Here is a 20977-nt window from a genome sequence, read left to right on the forward strand (position 1 = left end):
CAACCTCAACTGCCCCGAGAAACTTCAGGAGTTCCACCAGAGGAATCCGGACCGACCAAAGGAAGCCCCACAGACAAGTCGACCCCGGCGAGGAAGGGGTCGTCCGAAGAAAAACTAAGCACTGTCAGCAAGGAAGCAAGGAGGGGAGTAAAGAAGACGAACTTTTGAACCCAAGGAAAGTCAAAAGAAGGAACGCCGGCGACACCCGAGGAAGACGGTTGCCCGGTAGCAACCTCCCGGCGCTCCTGCTCCACAAGCACTTCCCCCTCCTGGTCAAACATCGCCAGGGCCCTGCGTTTCAAGGCCAGACGCTGGGTCCGCAGGCGATCCGCTTTCGCCAGGGCCGTCGCAAGGTCGCGATTCGCATTCAGGAGCTCGCGCTGTGCCTCCCGAATGGCATCAGTCGCAGCACGCTCCTGCTCGTCCAGATCGCGCTCCTCGTCAACAATGCGACGAACGGCAGAATCACTATACCCAAAAGCGTCGCATGAATGGTTACCCGCGTCGAGACAGTTGCCGCAAACGTCGGAATTGTCGGAAACCTTGCAATCTGAAAGTTTCTTTTCCCTGCAGCGAGTACACCTCACCATTTCGGTGCCAACAAGATTGGATAAAGTTGCACGAGTACGACGGCGCTCGGTGCTGGATTTTTGCTTTCGCTTGCGTTTCCTCACACCGTTAGCCATGATGAAGGATGAATGGGAAAGGATGGTGGGGACCACTCACCAAACAGATTGGGGACTGTTGGCGCTATTTCAAGAAGTTGGCTAAAGGAAGTGGCCGACGGGACGTCGACCCTGGAGGGGGGGCATCGTGTCACGAATATGCCAACAGGCGGAACCGCGGGGCGCGGGACGCCCCGGGCCAGTCATGGAATAAGCCAATCGGAAGGCAGGAACAGGATCGATGGTGATCAGTGAGCTCAGTTGCCAAGCCAGGACTGAGCACACTGAGCACCAGGCAAGGTCACCAATCAGGACGATTGTAACTCAGAAGTGATCAGTGAGCTCAGTTGTCGAACCCGGACTGAGCACACTGAGCACCCAGAATTAGATAGGTATATAGTCACTCGTTCTGGAGAGCTCTGGGAGTTCTCCAGTTAGCAATCACAACTACAGTTCGCTACAAGCTCGAGAGCCTACTGTTGAGACAAATCTTTGTTGTGCACCCTTTGGCTGCACCGAACCTAAGCACCCTTGAGAGAATACCTTCGACCGATACTGAACCCTAACAGGACGGGTCCAGAGACAGGTTCGTCACACCCACTGCAAGTGTTTGGTGGTGTATATGGTTTTGAGGTGTATCGCCACTTCAAATAGGGGCTTAATCGGGGAGGAGCTTTTCTCTAGGTCCAAACTGGGCTATAGAACCTTCTGACCAGAAGGATAATTCGTCGAGAGGACGGATTTAGTTACGAGAGAATTTACGAGGTAGAGGCCGTAAGACTCGAAAAATGACGATGAAACCCCTGACGAAGGATCAAGGGTTACCAATCCGGCCGAACCAAGCTTGAAAGAGAAAGGCTCCGCCAACTTATTAATAAAAACGATAATTGGATCCCCAAGAGACTCTTCTAACCAGTAGGCGATCGATATATAAAAAGCGATTGGCCTGCTATAGAGAAGTAGGATAATAGGATCTGGAACAATAATCTTTAGATAACTGATATAATACTTAACTTCTCGTTTACCTCCTCAAGGTAGGCTTAACCTTAGTCTAGCCGACTTTTCTCTACCTAGTATAGCTTATTTTAAACGGATTAGTAACAATAACAATTATACTACTCGGCTTAGCTAAACAAACTTACTAGGGTATCTGTAACCTCCTTTAGAATATGTATTAGGAAGGATGCTATTAGCTTAAGAAGATAGATAATTACTGGAGCAATATAGTTAGAGGGCAAAGATCTAAAAAGGATAGAGGGTTGTAGGCTCGGTATATAGGAAGGAATTAAAATCTATATTAGAATTTGATAGTATATATCTCGATCGAAATTGGATAAACGGATATTTACTACCTTCGTACAACGTAAATACCTCTACTAAACAGCCCTCCCTCTGAATAGGCAGCGATCTCAATAGACAGTACTCCAATTTTAATACCGACCTCTGTATAAACTGCCGTGTTAGTCGACCTAGATACTCTAGCCTCTAAGCCTTCGGTGACTAATACTCCTTAAGCCCGTTTAATCGATAAGATGGCGGACCGACTCGCTAAAACGCTCTGGAACCTGTTCCCTAGCTGGTCAGACAACGGCCTACCCGGACCTTTCAAGGGGTATGAACCTATACTCTACTTAGAATGATTCGGAAAAGCCTTCTATAAGTATAGCAGGGTAGAAGAATACGATAAGATCCTATACTTCCTGCGATAGTATAACGACAACCTCCGAGAGATTATTAACGATTAGGACGAAGATAAGAAAGATACCTGGGCTTACTTCGAGGTAACGGTTAAAGAAAGATAGTAGTGGAATAACTTCTACAAGAATAATTCAACTAAGGAGTTTAACCGAGCTATTGAGGGTACCTACAGCCCAGATGTTTAGAGTGTCTATAACCACTTAGAAAAGATCGAGGTCCTCCTAACCAAAGTGCTAAAGAAGAAGAAGGCTTATATAAAGATTAACGCCGTTAATAAGATCTGGGACAAACTGCCGGGTGTATTCCAAGCTGGGTATAGACTATATTAGAACTTCGAGGATAATGTTAACTCCCTCGAATGGTCCGAGTTCCGCAACTTCCTTCAGAAATACTTATATAATAGTGTAAATACAGGCACCGTATTCTACAAACTTGAGCCTAAGTCAGCCAAAGTAAAGCAGGGCAGCATCGTTAACCAATCCACTATAGTTGTAAAAAGTTCACCTACTACAATACTTATACCTACTCCCGATATCTAGATAGGCTCGGATTCTAAATAGGATATTAATGACTTAACGGCTAGTCTAGAGGAATTGAGGATTAACAAGTCCCGTCTCGAGAAAGGTTATATTAGAGCGATCGAGAAGCTTAGAACCATTGGAACCAGGATCTCTAACACTAAAGTGGAAGAACTTAGAACCTATATATAAGGTGCCTATAGAGGTCGAGGCGGCTACAATAGTGGCTACTCTAGAGGTTTAGGGAGAAACGAGGGGGGACTTAAACCCAACTCTAGATCTCAGAACCCTTCAGGCTATTACTATTACGGCCTCACCACCCACTTTATCATTGGATATCCAACCCTTTCTAAGAATATCTATAAAGGATTAGTGGAAAAAGAGGGTTTCAATTGGTTTCTCGGGAGCGGTGGTTACACTAATATATAATAATATTGGGTAGGAGTGGACCGAAACGATATAGATAAAGCAGCTAACTGTGGAGATCAGATATATATTGTTCGAGCTTATACTTCCAGACACTCTGATCTAACCAGCTAGGGACTATTGTCACGGATATGGTCACATGCAGCCGGCCAGCGGGGCGCGCTGGCAGCGTCCCGGGCCAATCAAGACGGGACGCCTAGCTACCAATGAGAAGGAGATCTGTGGTGGTTACAATGATCTATGGACAGACCACGGCAGTGGTAACAGATCAAGGGGCTCGGCCTCCTGGATCTGTTGACGACCCACCACGGATCACGCAGATCCAGGTACAGAGGTACCTAGGAATTAGATAGTATATAGTCACTCGTTCTGGAGAGCTCTGGGAGTTCTCCAGTTAGCAATCACAACTACAGTTCGCTACAAGCTCGAGAGCCTACTGTTGAGACAAGTCTTTGTTGTGCACCCTTTGGCTGCACCGAACCTAAGCACCCTTGAGAGAATACCTTCGACCGATACTGAACCCTAACAGGACGGGTCCAGAGACAGGTTCGTCACAACTATACTAAGACTAGTATACGGCCTATAGATCGAAGTAGGGGCGGGAGTATAAACCTGATATTAGTCTGATTACCAACATTAAGTTTATCCGAGAGGCTAACAAAGTAGCTTAACCTTAAGAATCCGTCTATACTTCCGTTAACCGTATCGCCGAAAGCAGCAACCCTATAGCCGGATCTCTTTTCGCCTATACTATAGCCAGATCGTTAAACTTCTTTATAGACCGAGAATAAGGAGGCTATACTATAGTATAGCAGTATATCCAGAAGAACCTAGAAGAGCTATACAACAATACCCAATAATAAGCCTAGGCGGAAGAGGCTAGAGTAGTAGAAGAAGCGGAAGTAGAAGAAGCAATTACAATAGCGTAAGGAGTACCTCCGCCGAAACACTTTTTTTAAGAAGTTGAGAGCGAGGGACCCCTTTACAGTACCCAAGACAGCGATAAGGTCCGGGAAGCCCAGAAGATAATTCTTAAGCGTCCATTTAGGCCTTCTTTAGCTAACTAAAGGGTACAACCATCTTCGGCTACAGGAAAGAAGCCAGTTAAGAAAGAAGTGATATCCGATGAAGCCCGAGAGCCAGATACGGTAGGGTATCTCAAGGAGCTGGTCTACAAATCTTTATAAGTTAAATCCTTATTAACTATAGATAACCTCCTAAAGATCTCCCCGGTATACTATAAAGCTTTGCTAGCCTACGTTTATATAGCCGGCTCGTCCTATAAGGTTATTGACTATAAGAGTTCCAGCATCCCGGGGCAAGATACAGCCCGTATAGTATCTAAGGAAAGCAAGGGACTCCTATAGTCTGTAAGGACGAATGTTAATAATTTAGAAAACCATTGGGGTACTAACTAGAAGGGGGAAACTGTCCTAGCGATCTTTGGTATTATAACCGATAGCCTATAGTCGGTAGCTCGGGGAGGGTTCTAGGAAAAGCTCCTTTAAGGTAGCTATAACAAGCCTTTAACTACGCAAGCAGAGGAATTGTTGAAGATACCCTATAGTCAGCTCACATTCAGTTAAAAGATAGAGCTTGGAGTAATTACCCAGATATATACCTTACCGAACCTCTACTACCAGTTTAAGGATATCCGTGGTAATAAGGAGCTTATACTTCTCGATTTAGGGTTGGAATATAATATAATTACCCTAGACCTTGTAAAGAAGTACGGCCTTCCTATCCAGACTACAGAAGTTGTTTCGAAAGGATTATACTAGTCTAAACTATTTATAGGAGAAGCCTTTATAAAAATCATCCTAGCTAGAAACGCTATTATAGAACACTTCTTTATATTAGACAGCGATATAGGGGGCTACGATATCCTACTAGGGATGCTATTCCTTTATAATATATCCCTAACTGTGACGAACCTGTCTCTGGACCCGTCCTGTTAGGGTTCAGTATCGGTCGAAGGTATTCTCTCAAGGGTGCTTAGGTTCGGTGCAGCCAAAGGGTGCACAACAAAGATTTGTCTCAACAGTAGGCTCTCGAGCTTGTAGCGAACTGTAGTTGTGATTGCTAACTGGAGAACTCCCAGAGCTCTCCAGAACGAGTGACTATATACTATCTAAGTCTTGAGGTATCTCCGTACCTTGCTCTGTATGCTCCGTGCCAGAGCACCCAGAGCGTCGTGCTCTCCCTGCTCTGTGCCAGAGCACCCAGAGCGTAGCGTGCTCTGTCGTGCCAAGAGCAGAGCACCCAGCTGGCCGCCGGTGATTGGCTCGGGGCGGCCCGCGCCCCGTGGTGGCATGTCTCCAGCACGCCCCTCGTTGGCTGTTCGTGACACGATGCCCCTCCCTGTTGGTCTTCGTCCCGAAGACCACGCGCTTCTTTCCGTCCCCGAAATAGATCCAACAATTTCCTACTCTGTCCGTGGTGAGTCTTCTCCTTCACCTTCTTTTCGTCATGTCGCGCGTTCGCAAGCGCAACAGTACTGACCGCCGTCATGATCAGGTCGCCTGTGCCGACGCATTTGGCTCCGTCATGTCTACTTGCTCGTACTGCCGTAAAAAGAAATTAACCTGCACCGCGGCGGACAACGCTTCCAAGTGTCGCCCGTGTCTTGCTGCGAACCGCACTCGTTGTGACGTTCACGGGGCAGATCGTGAGTCCCCCCTTGCCTCGTCAAGTGTCTTCTAACATGGTAGTGCGTGTCTTCATCGAACGGAAACGTCAACTGGACAGTGAGCGCCAAGCGACCCTGAGCAAGCTCCTCCGCTTGGAGCGACAGTCCCGCGCCCTTGAGGAAGAGGCCTTGGAGGCGTTCCGTCGCGAGTCGGAGCTTCTGGACGAGGAGGAGGAGAAAGAGCGACGGGACGCTGAGTCATCCCGGGCGGTGGCCTCCTCGGTTCCCGTCCTGTCCCCTGACGGCACTTCCCTGGTGCCCTCCTGGCCGCAAGGGTCCGCCCTTCCTGTCGACTCTTTTCCTAGCGCCTCATCCGACGATTTCCTCGCCGGGTTTGACTTGTCCGTGGGGTTTCCTTTGGTCGATCCGGGTTCCTCTGGTGGAACTCCTGAAGTTTCTCGGGGCAGTTGAGATTCGTAGCTGGTTGCCATGAATTGTCTTCTGGGCCAAAATCCAGCCATTTAACCAAATACTCCAACTGTCCTTTCGTGATGCGTGAGTCTAGGACTTCCTCAACGTCCCATTCTTTTTCTTCGTCCTCCGCCTCGGCGTCCTTGTCGAGTCGCGCGTTCTCCGGCGCTGGTTCTAGAAGTGAGATGTGGAAAACGTTGGTCCGTAGTCGCATTGTCGAGGGCAACGCGAGAGCGTAATTGTTCTCCGAAATCTTTTTGTCGATCTTGAACGGTCCGACTTTGCGAAAGTCGAGCTTCCTGCTTGGTCGCTTCGTGCGAAGATTTCGAGAAATGAGGTAGACTTTGCCCCCCTCTTCTAGGCGAGGTCCCTCGAGCCTGTTTCTGTCGTAGAACTTCTTCATCCGTGTTCGTACGAATTCGAGTTCTTCCTTGAGCATCGCGTGCAGCGAGCTCATTTTGTCGGCTTTGACTGCCGCTCTGGGCACCGAAACCTCGGGCCCTTGTCGCAAATCTGCTTCGTAGCCGAAATTCGCGAAGAATGGCGTAACCTTGGTGGTCTCCGTGACGGTGGTGTTGTAGGCGAGTTGCGCTGTCGGCAGCAGCTCGACCCAGTCATCCTGCTGGAAATTGACGTACAACCGTAGGTATTGTTCGACGACCTGGTTGAGTCGTTCCGTCTGTCCATCCGTCTGTGGGTGGTAAGCGGTTGAAAGCTTACTCTTCGTACCCAATCTTGTCATCAGAGCTTGCCAAAACTTTGATGCGAACTTGGTGTCTCTGTCCGTGATCCATTCCTCTGGCCATCCGTGGACCGAGGTTATGTTGCGATAGATCACGTCTGCGAGTTGTTCTGCTGACCATGTTTCCTTGTAAGGGAGGAAGTAACTCCACTTGGTGAGTCTGTCCACCATCGTGAGGATGCTGTCGTATTCCACTCCCGTTACTGAGTCCTTGGATATCGGCAGCTTGGTGATGAAGTCCATCGTCACCGAGCTCCATGGTCGTTCTGCAACTGGCAATGGCTGTAGTAGCCCGTACGGCTTGTGTCGTCCTGGTTTGCTTCGCTTGCAGAGGTCGCATTCCGCCCGGACCCCTTCTGCCGTCTGCTTGATTCCTGGGAAGTCGTAGTTCTGCTTGACTTTCGCAATTGTCTTGCCAATTCCCATGTGTCCTCCGAGTCTTGACTCGTGGATCTTTCGAATGAGCTCCTTTTGGTCACCAGGCCTGACGTAGGCCTTGTCGTGGTACCAGAGTCTCGTCCCTTCAAGTCGCAATCCTGCAATCTTGGATTCTGGCTCTTCTTGCCATGCATCGCGCTGATCGTCCGCGATGATCCCTTGGAAGTCTCGTTCCAATCTTTGTTCTCTGAAGGCCGCACAGCATTCTACAAACGGTTGCAGAGGCCTGGCTTCGGGATCTTCCGACTGTTGCTGAAGTGCTGCGATCTCGTAGTCTTCAGTCGGTTGGGAAGCGTGCCGTAGCGATCCGTCTGTCTGTTGATGTAGCAATGGTGGTGAGGCTTCAGACGTGTTGTCGTGATGATCCGCTCTCCTACTCAAGGCATCTGCTCGTGCGTTCTCTGAGCCTTTCTTGTAGTGGATCGTGAAGTTGAATTCGGACAGAAATTCTGCCCACCGAGTCTGTCGTCCGTTCAGCACCTTGGTGGTGGTGAAGTATCGTAAGTTCTTGTGGTCCGTGTACACCTGGACTTCGTGTGTCGTGCCGCTGAGGTATGGTCTCCATTCCTGAAATGCTTCAATGATTGCGAGAAGCTCCTTGTCGTGGATCGGGTAGTTGAGCCTTGGTCCTTCGAGTTTCTTGGAGAAGAACGCAACTGGATGAAGCTTGCCGTCCTTGTCCCTCTGACCAAGTTGTCCTCCGATCGCGAAGTCCGAAGCATCAGCCTCGACTTCGAAAGGTGTGCTTGGATCAGGCAGCATGAGCACCGGGTCGGCGATGATCGCATCGCGGATCCGGTGGAAAGCCTGCTCGTGCTCCCGCTTCCACTGGAATGTGGCATCCTTTTTGGTAAGTTCGTGCAGAGGTCTCGCGAAGTCGCCGAAATTCTTGATGAACATTCTGACGAAGTTGGCGAATCCGATAAATCCTCTGACCTCCGTGGCGTTCGTCGGTGTCGGCCACGTCTTAACAGCTTCCAGTTTCTCGGGTTCGATCTTGACCCATCCCGGGGAGATTTCGTAACCCAGAAACACTGTCTTCTTGACATGAAACTCGCTCTTGTCCTTGTTGATTGACAATTTGTGCTTGTGCAGTGCGTCCAGCACCTGCCGCACGTGTTTCTTGTGTTCTTCGAGTGTCTTGGAGTAGATGAGAATGTCATCCAAGTAACAGACTGCAAATCTATCGAGGCAATGTCGGATTGCGTGATCGATAGCGGCTTGAAACGTTGCTGGTGCGTTGGTCAACCCAAATGGCATAACGAGGTACTCGTAGTGTCCGTAGGGTGTCCGAAAAGCCGTCTTCCATTCGTCTCCTTCCTTGATGCGGATGTGGGCGTACGCTGTTGGAAGGTCGAGACGCGTGAAGTATTGTGCCCCTGACAGCTGGTCTCGAAGCCTTGAGATCAGTGGCAGTGGGTAGCGGTTCTTCACCGTTTCGCCGTTCAACTGTCGGTAGTCCACACACATCCTGAGTTTCCCATCCTTCTTTGGAACGAAGAGGACTGGGTAGCCCGCTGGAGATGTCGATGGTCTGATGTGTCCTATCTCGAGGTTCTTTTCGAGATAGCTCCTCAACTCTGCATCTTGCTTCTCGTTGGTGTGGTACACCTTGAAAATTTTCAACTGGGCTCCTTCCTTGAGTCTGATCTCGTGATCCCAAGGTCCGTGGTCTGGTAGCCCTGCAAGATGTTTTGCCGTGAACGCCGGGTGCCCCTTGTAGTCGTCTGGGATCTGTCCCGTTTTCGCGTTCTTCGCCGTACCTTCGTAGTATGCGAACTTGCTGTTCCCGGGCTCGATGCTTGCTGCTTCGAGTCCCCTGACTTCTTCAGCTGCCAGCTCGATGCTTGCCGCTTCGAGCTGATTGACCCATTGTTCGTGTTTGAGCATTCCGTGCTCGTCGACTGAGACGACGGCAATGGTTCGTTCCTCCCGTGTCTGCTTCTTTCGTCGTGTGCCGCTTCTTCCGGATTTCAGAGTGCGTTCTTCTGCACTGGCTGCTTCCTGCGGTGGGCCCGTAGAGGGGGTTCGTTCTGACCCGCTGCTCTCCCGTGGCTCCTGTTCTGCGCGTTCTCCCATCGAGTTGGTCGGATGCTCTCGCTGTTCCCGCGGTCGCAGATGGCCATCTCCCTTCCAACTGATGTCTGGGTCGTAATCCTCATGCCATGGGCGTCCGAGAATCATATCTTTCTCTGGTCCCATGTTCACGATGTCGAATACCACTTGGGTGGTTTTTCCTTCCACCTCGATGTCGAGTGGTTCTGTTTCTCGTCGTACCCATTGCGTGTCGAATGGTCCTTTGACGACGTGTGGTTGCTTCTTGATCCTCCATGGGATTCTGAGTTGATTCACAAATGTGGGCGCAATGAGATCCATCTGCGCTCCTCCATCCACTAACGCGAGGGCTTCGATCTTCCCCCATCGCGCTGTGATCCAGAGCCTGTTGTCTGGCTTGGTGCTTCGTACAGCAGCTACTTCGTGTTCGTCTGCTGGGAGGTCGTTGTAAGGCTTCTGCTTGCGCCAGTTCTTCCTGTACTGCGCAGCCTGTCTCCGTTGTTGTGGAGTTAGAGATTTCCGGGCCCCTCGGAGGGCCCTGAGCCGTTTCCCAAGCTCGCGTGGTGTTTCAAGGCGTCCCTGTCCGCACCTTGGCTTGCGGCGTCAATCGTCTGGTGTTCTTGGAGCCATTGGGCCGCCCATGCCTCAACTGGGCGCCTCTCGTTCCTTCGGGACGCTCTCGTCCTCTGGTGTGGCTTCCTCTGGGATTGCTGTTCCATGTATCCCCAGATTTTCTCGTCGGCGTGTGGTAGGCAGTCTGCGCTTCGGCATTCGTTGACTCCTACGCCCGCCATACAGCGTCGGGGCCAGGCTGCCTTGGGTTTAACCCTCAGCCTGCCCTCGTGAGTGCGTTGGGTGTCCCACAACATGCCTGCGGGAGCGTCGCCGCTGTCGTATACCCATCTGATGGGCAGGGGTTGCATTCCCTTTTCTTCTCTTGTGGGCCAGAAACTGTTGCGAAATTTGTCCTGGAAGTGGTACCGACATTCGTGCGTGATGCACTGGAACCAGGGCAGGTAGATGTGACTTTCTTTTCGTGGGTCCACCCGCTCGTGGTCTTCTGATAACAACTGGAATCCCTCCGTGTTGTTCTCGCCCCGAAAACCCCACCATTCAAGGTCGGAGGTTTGTCGTCCGGCGCGCACGATGTGCTGATGTCGCGTCCAGTATTCTTCCCAGCTCTGCTGTTTTCTTCCTTTCGCCGCATTCTGTTCCTGTGCGTAGTCGAAAAGTTGCTCGGGGTATCGTACTCCGTTTTCGTATCCTTCCGCCTCTTCGGTGGGTCCATCCCACGGTGTGTGGTGCGGAAGTGCCTGGCGGATGTCGTCCTGCAAGGCCTGTGCCTCTCTTAATGTCTTTTCGACGTGATCCCCGGCCCTGTTGTTGGCCTCGGTGATCTCTTGGACTCGTTCCCTGGCGAAATCGAGTTCCGCGCAAAGTCGTCCGTACTGGTCGTTCCTTCTCTGGAGAAGTTGCTCGAGTTCTTCTTTCTCTCTCGACAACTCCTCGATCCTTTGCCGTTGGCTTAGGACCCTCTGCTGTAGGAAGGTGAGGTTCGGGCTGACTCCTCCTTCACCCTCGTGGGTTCGCCATTGCCCGTCCTCTTGCTGAACCAGGGTGATGCCCCAGTCCTCAGCGACTTGTCGGATGTACCGCGGGGGAGCCAGTTCTCCCTCGTCATCCGTTTCGATGAAAGCGTGATGGGCGGTGTCATTTCCCTCCTGGTGGTTGCTGCTCATCAAGTCTTCTTGATCCGAGTCGGTGAGTTCATCGTCCTGCTCGATGACTCGGTCAATGTCGATTTCGAGGTCGTCCTGCGTGTAGCTGGCGGCTGCGACCTCCAGAAATCGGGTTCTTCTTCCGACCGTGTCTTGGTCGATGGTGGCGGCTTCCTTCCCTGGAACCGGTCTCCACTCTTTCTTGCTGCGGCAGTCACGTTTGAAGTGACCCTTCTTCCCGCAGTTGTAACAGGTGATGCCTGATTTGTCCTTGGCACCATCTCTCTTTCCTGCCCATTGTGCCTGGGCAGCGCTGACGTCCATGGGTCCCGAGTGAGTGCCGTACGCCGTGCTCTGGTGCTGGCGTTTCTTTTTGTCGTTGGGTTTGTGGTAGCCTGCGGATCGCTGAGTCTCGCTGCCCTTCTTCTGTTGTTTGCGGGCGAACTGTCGGTCGTCAATCTTGACAGCCATGGCGATGTACTCGTCGAGCGTGTCAGGTCGGCTCTCCTTGTAGAGCTCGTCCTTGACCTCCTCCTTCAGTCCTCCGTAGAACAGGTGCATCAGCCCCTCGTCGTCTATCTCTGCCTTCATGGAGTCTTGTCGGAAAATCGTGGCGTAGGCGGTGGCTGACCTAGTCTGCTTCAGCCGTCCTAGCCGTTCCTGGGCGTGCAACTTCTCGTCCTTGTCGCCGAACACCTTCTGAATCTCACTCTCGAACTCGGAGTAGTTCTCGAAGACCTTTTTGGTGAAGGGTTTGTGGATTGCTCCGCCGAGGAAATCACTCAGTGTTCCCGTGAACCACTTGAGTGCCTTGTCCTTGAGTCGGGTGGCGGCGTATCTGGTCTTGGATTCCTCGGTGGCGAATTGGTGCGAGTTGTGGTCGAGGTAGTTCCGCATCGCCGTGATCCAACCTGGCAAGGCTTCCTGATCGCCCCCGTACTTCTCGGGTTGCTCCAATTTGACCTTCGTCTTGGCCGGGTCCTTGGTGTGGACCTCGGTCGCCGCAAGTCGGGCTGCCAATGCCGCGTTGCTGGCCTTGGTCTTCGCAAGCTCTTCTTCAGTTTCATCGAGTCGTTCGGTGACTCTCTGAAGCGCGGCCGTGATCTGGCCCGGCGTCGGTTGAGTTGCCATGTCGTTTTACCTTCGAGCCTGAACTGTAACAGATCAAAGGGAGTTAGCAACGTGTGACGAACCTGTCTCTGGACCCGTCCTGTTAGGGTTCAGTATCGGTCGAAGGTATTCTCTCAAGGGTGCTTAGGTTCGGTGCAGCCAAAGGGTGCACAACAAAGATTTGTCTCAACAGTAGGCTCTCGAGCTTGTAGCGAACTGTAGTTGTGATTGCTAACTGGAGAACTCCCAGAGCTCTCCAGAACGAGTGACTATATACTATCTAAGTCTTGAGGTATCTCCGTACCTTGCTCTGTATGCTCCGTGCCAGAGCACCCAGAGCGTCGTGCTCTCCCTGCTCTGTGCCAGAGCACCCAGAGCGTAGCGTGCTCTGTCGTGCCAAGAGCAGAGCACCCAGCTGGCCGCCGGTGATTGGCTCGGGGCGGCCCGCGCCCCGTGGTGGCATGTCTCCAGCACGCCCCTCGTTGGCTGTTCGTGACACTAACCTTTAACTATAGTAATAGCTATCTGGTTACTGCAAACTGCGTTATTGGGAACAAACTTATTAAAGCCTATATAGTTTCGGATAAGATCTCGGGCCTACACCGCTCGAAGTAACTCCTAAACGAACTTTTTTAGGGGTTGGTTCAAACTACCGAAAGGACCCCTAATTGGGTGGAGCTTTAAGAGGGTAAAGAACCCTTAGGCTTTATAGGAGATATAGAAGGCAAGGCAGTTTTCGACCTGGTCTTGAAAAATTATTGTTTACTCCTTCTTCATATACTAGCATATATTTCTTCTTCTTTATATTCCCCTTCTAGATAGGAGACTCTAAAGGACCCGGTACTATCAGAGATAGTTCAGAAGGTTAAGACTTTTCTTAACCGCGTTAGGTACTATACACTTGCTAAGGTAATTCGGAAAGGACCTACCAGCCTCCGGATATTTACTATATATAAGATAGTAGCTATAAAAGTCAAACTAGTAGACTATACGATTTTAGACGGATTAACGCCCGATAGTAATTCGAACTAGAGGGAAAAACGTTTAGTAGCGGTATAGAAAAAGATATAGTTTGGATTAGAGTAGGATAGCCTGATTATACTATAGTTCTTAGACCTCGAACCAGGGATAAGGCTTACCCTATCGAGACTAACAGATATAATAGCCAAAGTAGAAAGTAGTCTTACTAACTAGGAGGCCCGAATATTTATTCAGATCTTAAAGAACCGAGAGGCTATACTAACCTAGAACTTTAGCGAATATAGCTGTATTTTCTATAATATAGTTCCGCCCTAAGTTATTAAGACTGTTCCCTACAGTACCTAGCAGACTTATAGTATTCTAATCCCAAAGCCTTTAATATAGAAAGTAATCGACCTACTATAGTAAAGAATCCAGCGTAGTATTATAGAAGAAGGTTATAGGAGCTACCGCAACAACTAGTTCCTAGTACTTAAGAAAGATAGAGGACTTCACCTAATCAACGATATACAGAAAGCGAACGTAGTTACGATATAGGATACCTTTATATCGCTAACCGCTAAGGAATTTAGCAAGGACTTTAGAGATTGCTAAGTTATCTCCCTCTTAGATCTTTTCTCGGGATACGATTAAATTACCCTCGATAAGAAGAGCCGAGATCTTACAACCTTCCAGACCCTAATCGGCCTATTCAGGATATATACGCTACTAATAGGAGGGACCAACTTAGTAGCTCAATTTCAGAGGGCGATAACCCGGATCTTCCAGAACCTGGTACTAGATGTATATCGCGTTTACCTGGACGATATCTGTATTAAGGGACTACGATCCGACCTTAGTAACTAGAGGGTCGGAGAAGGTTTAAGGTAGTATATCGTTGAGCATCTCTAGAATATCGATATAGTACTCCTCAATATAGAACTGGCAGGTACAACTATCGCTGCGGTTAAGTCCCAATAGTATTAGTTGAAGGCGGTACTCCTTAGTTATCTATATACCCTAGAAGGGCGGCTTCCCAACGATGTAAAGATTGTTAAAGTTATAGAGTAGTGGATATATTCTGACTTGAAGGATGTAAGGGCCTTCATCGGCCTTGTAGGTTATTACCGCATCTGGATAAAAGGATTTGCTATAATCGCCTATCCTCTCTACAATCTAATAAAGAAAGATGCCCTCTAGATATAGGGACTGGATGAACTAGCTGCGATAGAAAAGCTCCAGACAATGATCGTTATAGCACCTATCCTTACACCCTTTATATTCGACGATCCTCGTTACAGGCTCATTTTCTTAATAACTAACGCTAGTATTTTCGGCTGGGGTAGTGTAATTGAGCAAATCGGCCCGGACTCTAAAAGGCACCTGTGCCGATTCGAGAGTGGGATATAGAGTAATGCTGAGAAGCGTTACGATACTATAAAAAGGGAGCTGAGAGGCCTACTTTTCTTATTTAAACGCTTCCGGTATTACCTTTTTGGCATTTACTTTGTAATCGAAACCGATACGTTGGTTCTAGTACATCAGTTGAACGGTATAGCGAGCGATATCCTAGGAGCCTTGATAATATATTGGATTACCTGGATCCAACTATTCGATTTCGAGATTAAGTATATCCTAGGAAGTAAGAACGCTATAGCCGACGTACTCTTGAGGAAACTACTAGGGCCTACTAACTAGAGGGAGAAAGAGATCGAAGGGGATATTAACAATTAGATTAACGTTTAAATCTTTGTTAACCAGATAGAGTTATCCCTAAACTATACTCTAGCGGACAGCTACTCAGACCATTCCTATATAATTACCAAATATATAACGATGCTTTAAGAACCTGATCTCAAGCTATACTAGAAGTGTAGAGCTCTTAAACGGGAGGCCCTCAAGTATATAGTTAAGGATGGGCATTTATTCCTATAGCCTTAAACAGATACCCAGAATCCTAGGTATATAGTGGATACCCTGGATGAGTAGCGACGGGTCTTTAAGGTTTGCTATGATGAAGTCGGCTATAAGGGAAGAGAATCGATCTACCGAAGAATCACTGAGTACTACTACTAGAAGGGAATGTATACCTATATTGATAAGTAGATTAGAGTGTATCCCTAATGCTAGAAGTACAACCTACACTATTTTAAGGAGCTCTACAGCTACTCTCACCCTTCTGCTATCCTATTCGCAAAGTAGTACCTGGATATACAATATATGCCCTCTGCCTAGAGGGGGAAGAAGTATATCTTACTTAAAGCTTGTAACGATCTGATAGGATACCCGGAAGCCGAGATCCTACCTAATGCCAAAGCTGTGAGTATAGAATCTTTTCTTAGACGGTAAATCTTCCTCTAGTATGGATTGCCGATTATAGTGGTTGTTGATAGAGGTTCTAAGTTTAAGAAGGAAGTTGTGGAAATCCTTAAGAAACTCAGAGTTGATTGTATACCTATCTCTCTATATAACTCGAGAGTAAATGGGGTTAATGAAGTCGGCTATATCCCAATCGCTATAGCCCTCGCTAAGATGACTAATGGGATAGGGAAAAACTGGTAAGAAATACTCCCCTATATCTTATTTGTAGAGAGAACTACTGTCCGAGGACTAATTAGGCAGACCTCTTTTTCATTACTTTATAACTATAATCCTATTAGTCCGATCGAGAACGATATCCAGATATAGCGGATTATTAATTGGAACTCCGTCCCCTCCTGGACAGAGGGTAAGAACTTACTTAAAGCTCGAATAAAGTTCCTAGAACTCCGGTATAAACTACTTGTAAGAGCAGAACAAGACCGAGATATTGTAGCGGAGAGGGTTGTAGCTGTAAGAGCTAAAGCGGCTATCTAGAAGAACGAAGCTAATAGCTGTAAATTCCGATCAGAAAGAGCTACAATAGCTGTTAAAGACCTGGTTCTAGTATATAACAACGTTAGAAAAATTGATATAAGCTCGTTCCGCAAACTGTAATTTAGATAGTATAGGCTATACTATATTAGGAAGAATAGCGAGAGAGGGACTTATCTTCTAGAGACCCTAGATAGTATACCTATCTATATACTATATACACCTAACAGAGTTAAGAAGTTCTTTTAGCTTAATAGAGTTTAGTTGGAAGCTAATGGCTGTAATAAGCTCCGGAAGGCAGAAGCTCCTTCTAACTAGAGGGAAGGACTTGAGGAAGAAGTTATTACTGAAGAAACCGTAGGATATACTGATATAGGTGCTTCTCAAGGACGATTTACAAGGTCCAGAGTATAGGAAGTAGAGGCCGAAAAGAAGGTATAGAAAGTGGAATTCGTAATTAAGCTACCTAGAGGAGCCCGCCCGGGTTTTAGGAGGCTCGATTAGTGAAAGCCCTATCCCGTCTACCCTCCTTTCCCCCCCCCCCCTCTCAAAGAAACCATGTAGTGATTTTCCCTACTACCTCGACCGTCGACTAGGCTGAAATACAATACCCGAGCTTAAAAGCCCCTCTGGTTAGCGACGATTTGATCCCAATCAACAATTATCTCCCTACCTTTATCGAGATAGGCCAGCTTAACGGGACGCGGCAGCTGGTTCTCATTATAAATAACCTAAGTAAAGGCTATAGGATTCCCATTAGGGTTATTAGAAGCCGCTATCTCTTCGAAAACGTAGTACTACTTATGCCAGACGTAGTTACCGCATCGACCGTTAAGCACAGGTCCGAGCGAAACACAACTATAAAAAGGTATTATACTGTATATAGTATGTCCGCCCGGGGTAGTCGTTACTATCTGTTAATATCGTTTATAGTAATATTTGTAAGGAAAAAGGTTCCTACAAGGAAGTTAGTTTACCGATAACCAGAAGGAGGAACGAGTTAGAAAAAGCATACCTGTTATCGAAGGCTTGAACAAGTAAAGCGGTAGCCCGGTTAGGGCGGTTACAAAGCTCGTAGAGGCAACAACCGAAAGGACCTCCGTTCTACAACTTAATGAAAACAGGTTGTAGCCTTCTCATTAGGACTCCCCTCCGTACCCGGAGCTTGTCGAAGTAGGTCTTTATAAGGCCAGCCTCCTTAAACAGTATTATAAGTTTATTAGGGTTGTTAGGGAGCTCCTACCACCAATAAGGAACCTCGGAGAGGTTATCGCTACGGATTTGAAAGAAGTGGATAAGCGGAATGACGATTTCCAGCCCAGACCGTATTTCCTCTATATTATAAATCCTATTAAGGAGAGGAGGGTCATCGGAACACGCTTATATAACCTAAACGAACTGAGGACCGTAAGCTGTAACCTTGTTAGAAAGAGTGGTTAAATCGATAGGGCGATTAGTAAGAGGCGGTTCCAGCGGGTATAACGTAAGGTTAATTTCAACTTATTCCTAAGTTACTAAGCAGGAGGTCTAGTTTATAGGCTAGTCGGCTATAGTATTACAAATTCCTAGATAGAAGCCTAGTTAAATTCGAAAGGGAAGTAAAAGATAAGAAGTTATATCTACTGCTAATTAGAAGGTAAGTGAGGTTAGGAAGTAAAAAGGAACGAAGAAGGGAGGGGATAAGTAGAGAATTTATACTCGAAGATACCTAGAACCAGAAGCGTTTCTATCTCAATACTACCAATAAAAATTTTCGCCCTTAATAACACACCTTCTACAGAACTTCAACCTAGGAAAAACAAGCAAGAACGCCAGCCGATCTAGGAGATTGGAACGCTAACGCATTAAGTAAAGCTAGGTAAAGGACCCTAAGAGAGATCAGATTCCTATATAAGATCGGATAGCCCTAGAGCCCTACCTTCGAAGAGAGCGAAATTAAGCTATACTAACGGGATAGAGTACTAGGAAGGAGGTCTATAAATAAAGCCTTTAGCAACCACCCTCCCCTCCTCTTTCTATTCTCCTCTCTAGAACTACTAGCCCTTCTACTATAGGTTCTCAACCTCTCCAACCCTCTCCCTGTTCTACCAACCAGACTCCCTAGGCCTCCCTACAATAGTCGCTTACAATGGTATTATAAGGCGAAGGGCAACCCCTTTCTAGTTAACAGCCACTAGTACCTCCCCCCAACTTACTAAACGTTATAAACCTATAAATTGTATACCGGACCCGTATCGAGCCTTGTAGAGACCTCTATATACCGACTTTTACACCGATACCTACCTCCGGCAACCCGGAGCCTTAAGAATCGCAGGACTCTGAGGACTACCGCCGATAGGTACTTACCTTCTAGCAACTAGAGGAGGGTATCGACTTAGTACCCCGAAAGGTAAACGATAAGAGAATCCTACTAATGCTAAACAAGCGTATAGGATATATACCGATAATCGAGGCTAGTAGGCCTAACTGGCTCGGAACGCTGCCGGGATTGGTATATAATAAAGAGGTAATAAGGTAGTTGTTTCCTAACTATAAGGGCCCTCTACCTAGAGGGGCTCTCTACTTTAATCTACCCTAGTATAATATTATACTATCTCTCTACAATATTAAGGGGCGGATTATTAGGAAATAGTAGTTAGACCAGACTAGTATTATAGCCCTCCTATATCTTTCCCTAGCTTACTATTAGTATTATATCTTCCTCTTTCCCGAGCCTATTACTAACAACCTCCAACTAGCAGAGGTTCTGTAGCTTAAGGAAGAACTTTTAGAAGAAGCTAGAACAAAGCAGTTCTAGGTAATCCCCTACTACCTTAACGGAAATATAGAAGAAGCTTACTAGTTAGTTACAATCTATAACTAGGTATAAGGATCCTATTGCTATATAGACTCGGAGGATAGCAGCCCCTACGGTAATATCGTTAGTATTGAAGGGGCGATTTTTACAGCTATTAAATACTTAGGAGAGATCGCTTAGCCGGATATCCGAGTAATCGACTACCCAATACAATCGCAAGACTAGGAGTATAGGATCTAGGCGGTTAAGCTCACCCGATTTTTCTTCTAAGATATCAGAACCCATTAGGGTTATACTATAAATACAGATTAGTATACAACCTAGCCTTACTATAAACTAACTAGAGGGAAGGCCTGAGCTAAAATACTAAGTAAGTAGCTCAAGGTTATTAGAGTAGCCCTAAGCAATACTACTACCTACTTACTCTACATTAAGGTAGTATAGAATAACTATAAAAATAGTAACCCCTACAATACCAGGGTCTGGATACCTCCTAGTTAGGTCACTCTACAGTAGGGAAACAACTTACCTCTAGATACTAAGGGATAGTTTATATCCCTAACTTAAAGATAATAGGAAGAGAATAAAGGTAGCCTAGATAATAACGAAGTAGCTATTATACAACCAACCCCTATACTCCCGGATACGCTAGTTAGACCGCCTAGGTAGGTAACTCTAAAGGTTGGAGCTAAAGCGATATTAGCTGCCCTAGGGTAGAATTCGGCTAGGTTACCGAAATTCCTAAAGAAGAACCAGTTCGATAACCCGCCTAAGCTAATTACTAAAGTACTAAATAAGCTCGGCAATAAAGGTATACTACTGGGTAGCTCTAACTAGGAGGACTCGGCTCTTACATCTCTTGGTAGTACCCCGGTTCTCAGCAGAGCTCCGAGTAAGGAGCGTAAGCCAGTTGTTAACCCGGCCGAAGCGCTTTGAGCGGCGAGCCTTAAAGCGGGGCCTAATATTCCAGTCCACCTTTAGTAGATCCGATACAAAGCTATAACCTAGAATAGAGAACTCCGGAAGGCGGTCTATATACAGTACCACAAAGCCGAGATAGCGAGGTAGGCTACAGCCTAGCAGGTACTCCTACCAGTACCGCCGGCGCCGCAGCCGCCCGCACCCCAACCACCTCGGACTCCCGGCCCTATTGTTCGACAATCTTCTCGAATCAACACTCGATCAGCAGCGGCGCCCTCTAGTCAGCAGAGGAATAACGAGACCGTAAGAATACGTAATCTAATACATACGGTTAGCCCGGAGGATCCAGAACTGGGTTTCGAGCGGCCCTCTATCTACGATCATCGCGGCTTACCCACCTATTATTTGGAACCCGAGTACCCGGTATAGTAGCAGGGTTGGGCTCTTATATAAAGGGGAGTAGCAGATGTATCTATACAGCGTAACCATCGCCTATAGGACCCGGTATTACATACGGAGCGTATATAGCGCGACGGTTAGGAGGATTAGATTCGAACTTGCAGGCAGGAGCTATTATAAGTTCGAAAGGGAAGTATAAACTAGGGCAACGAGCTCCCTCTAACCAGAGGGATATAGGGTCTGGAATTTTCGTTTTTCCGTTTCTTCGTTGCGTTCGTCCACCTAGGGCGTCCTTATATTTAGTCAGAGGCTCAAGCCCTCTCAGAGTTTACGGGGCATACAATTCTATTTCTTTTTCCGCACTTATTAAAGTAACCTCTTTTTACGGTAGTTGTGACCGCGGCCTTCTAACCAGAAGGCTACACACGCAGGTGCATTGATTCCACAGTTGTAGGATCCGTAGTATTGAAGATTGTTCTCTAAGCCAATTCCTCCCTTATACAACATTAACATTACAACGCGCGCGTGGCACGTGACCCACTGCAAGTGTTTGGTGGTATGTGTGGTTTTGAGGTGT

This window comes from Chaetomium fimeti (assembly GCF_033439085.1).
Source record: "Chaetomium fimeti strain CBS 168.71 chromosome Unknown B0H64scaffold_2, whole genome shotgun sequence".
NCBI classification, from domain to species: domain Eukaryota; kingdom Fungi; phylum Ascomycota; class Sordariomycetes; order Sordariales; family Chaetomiaceae; genus Chaetomium; species Chaetomium fimeti.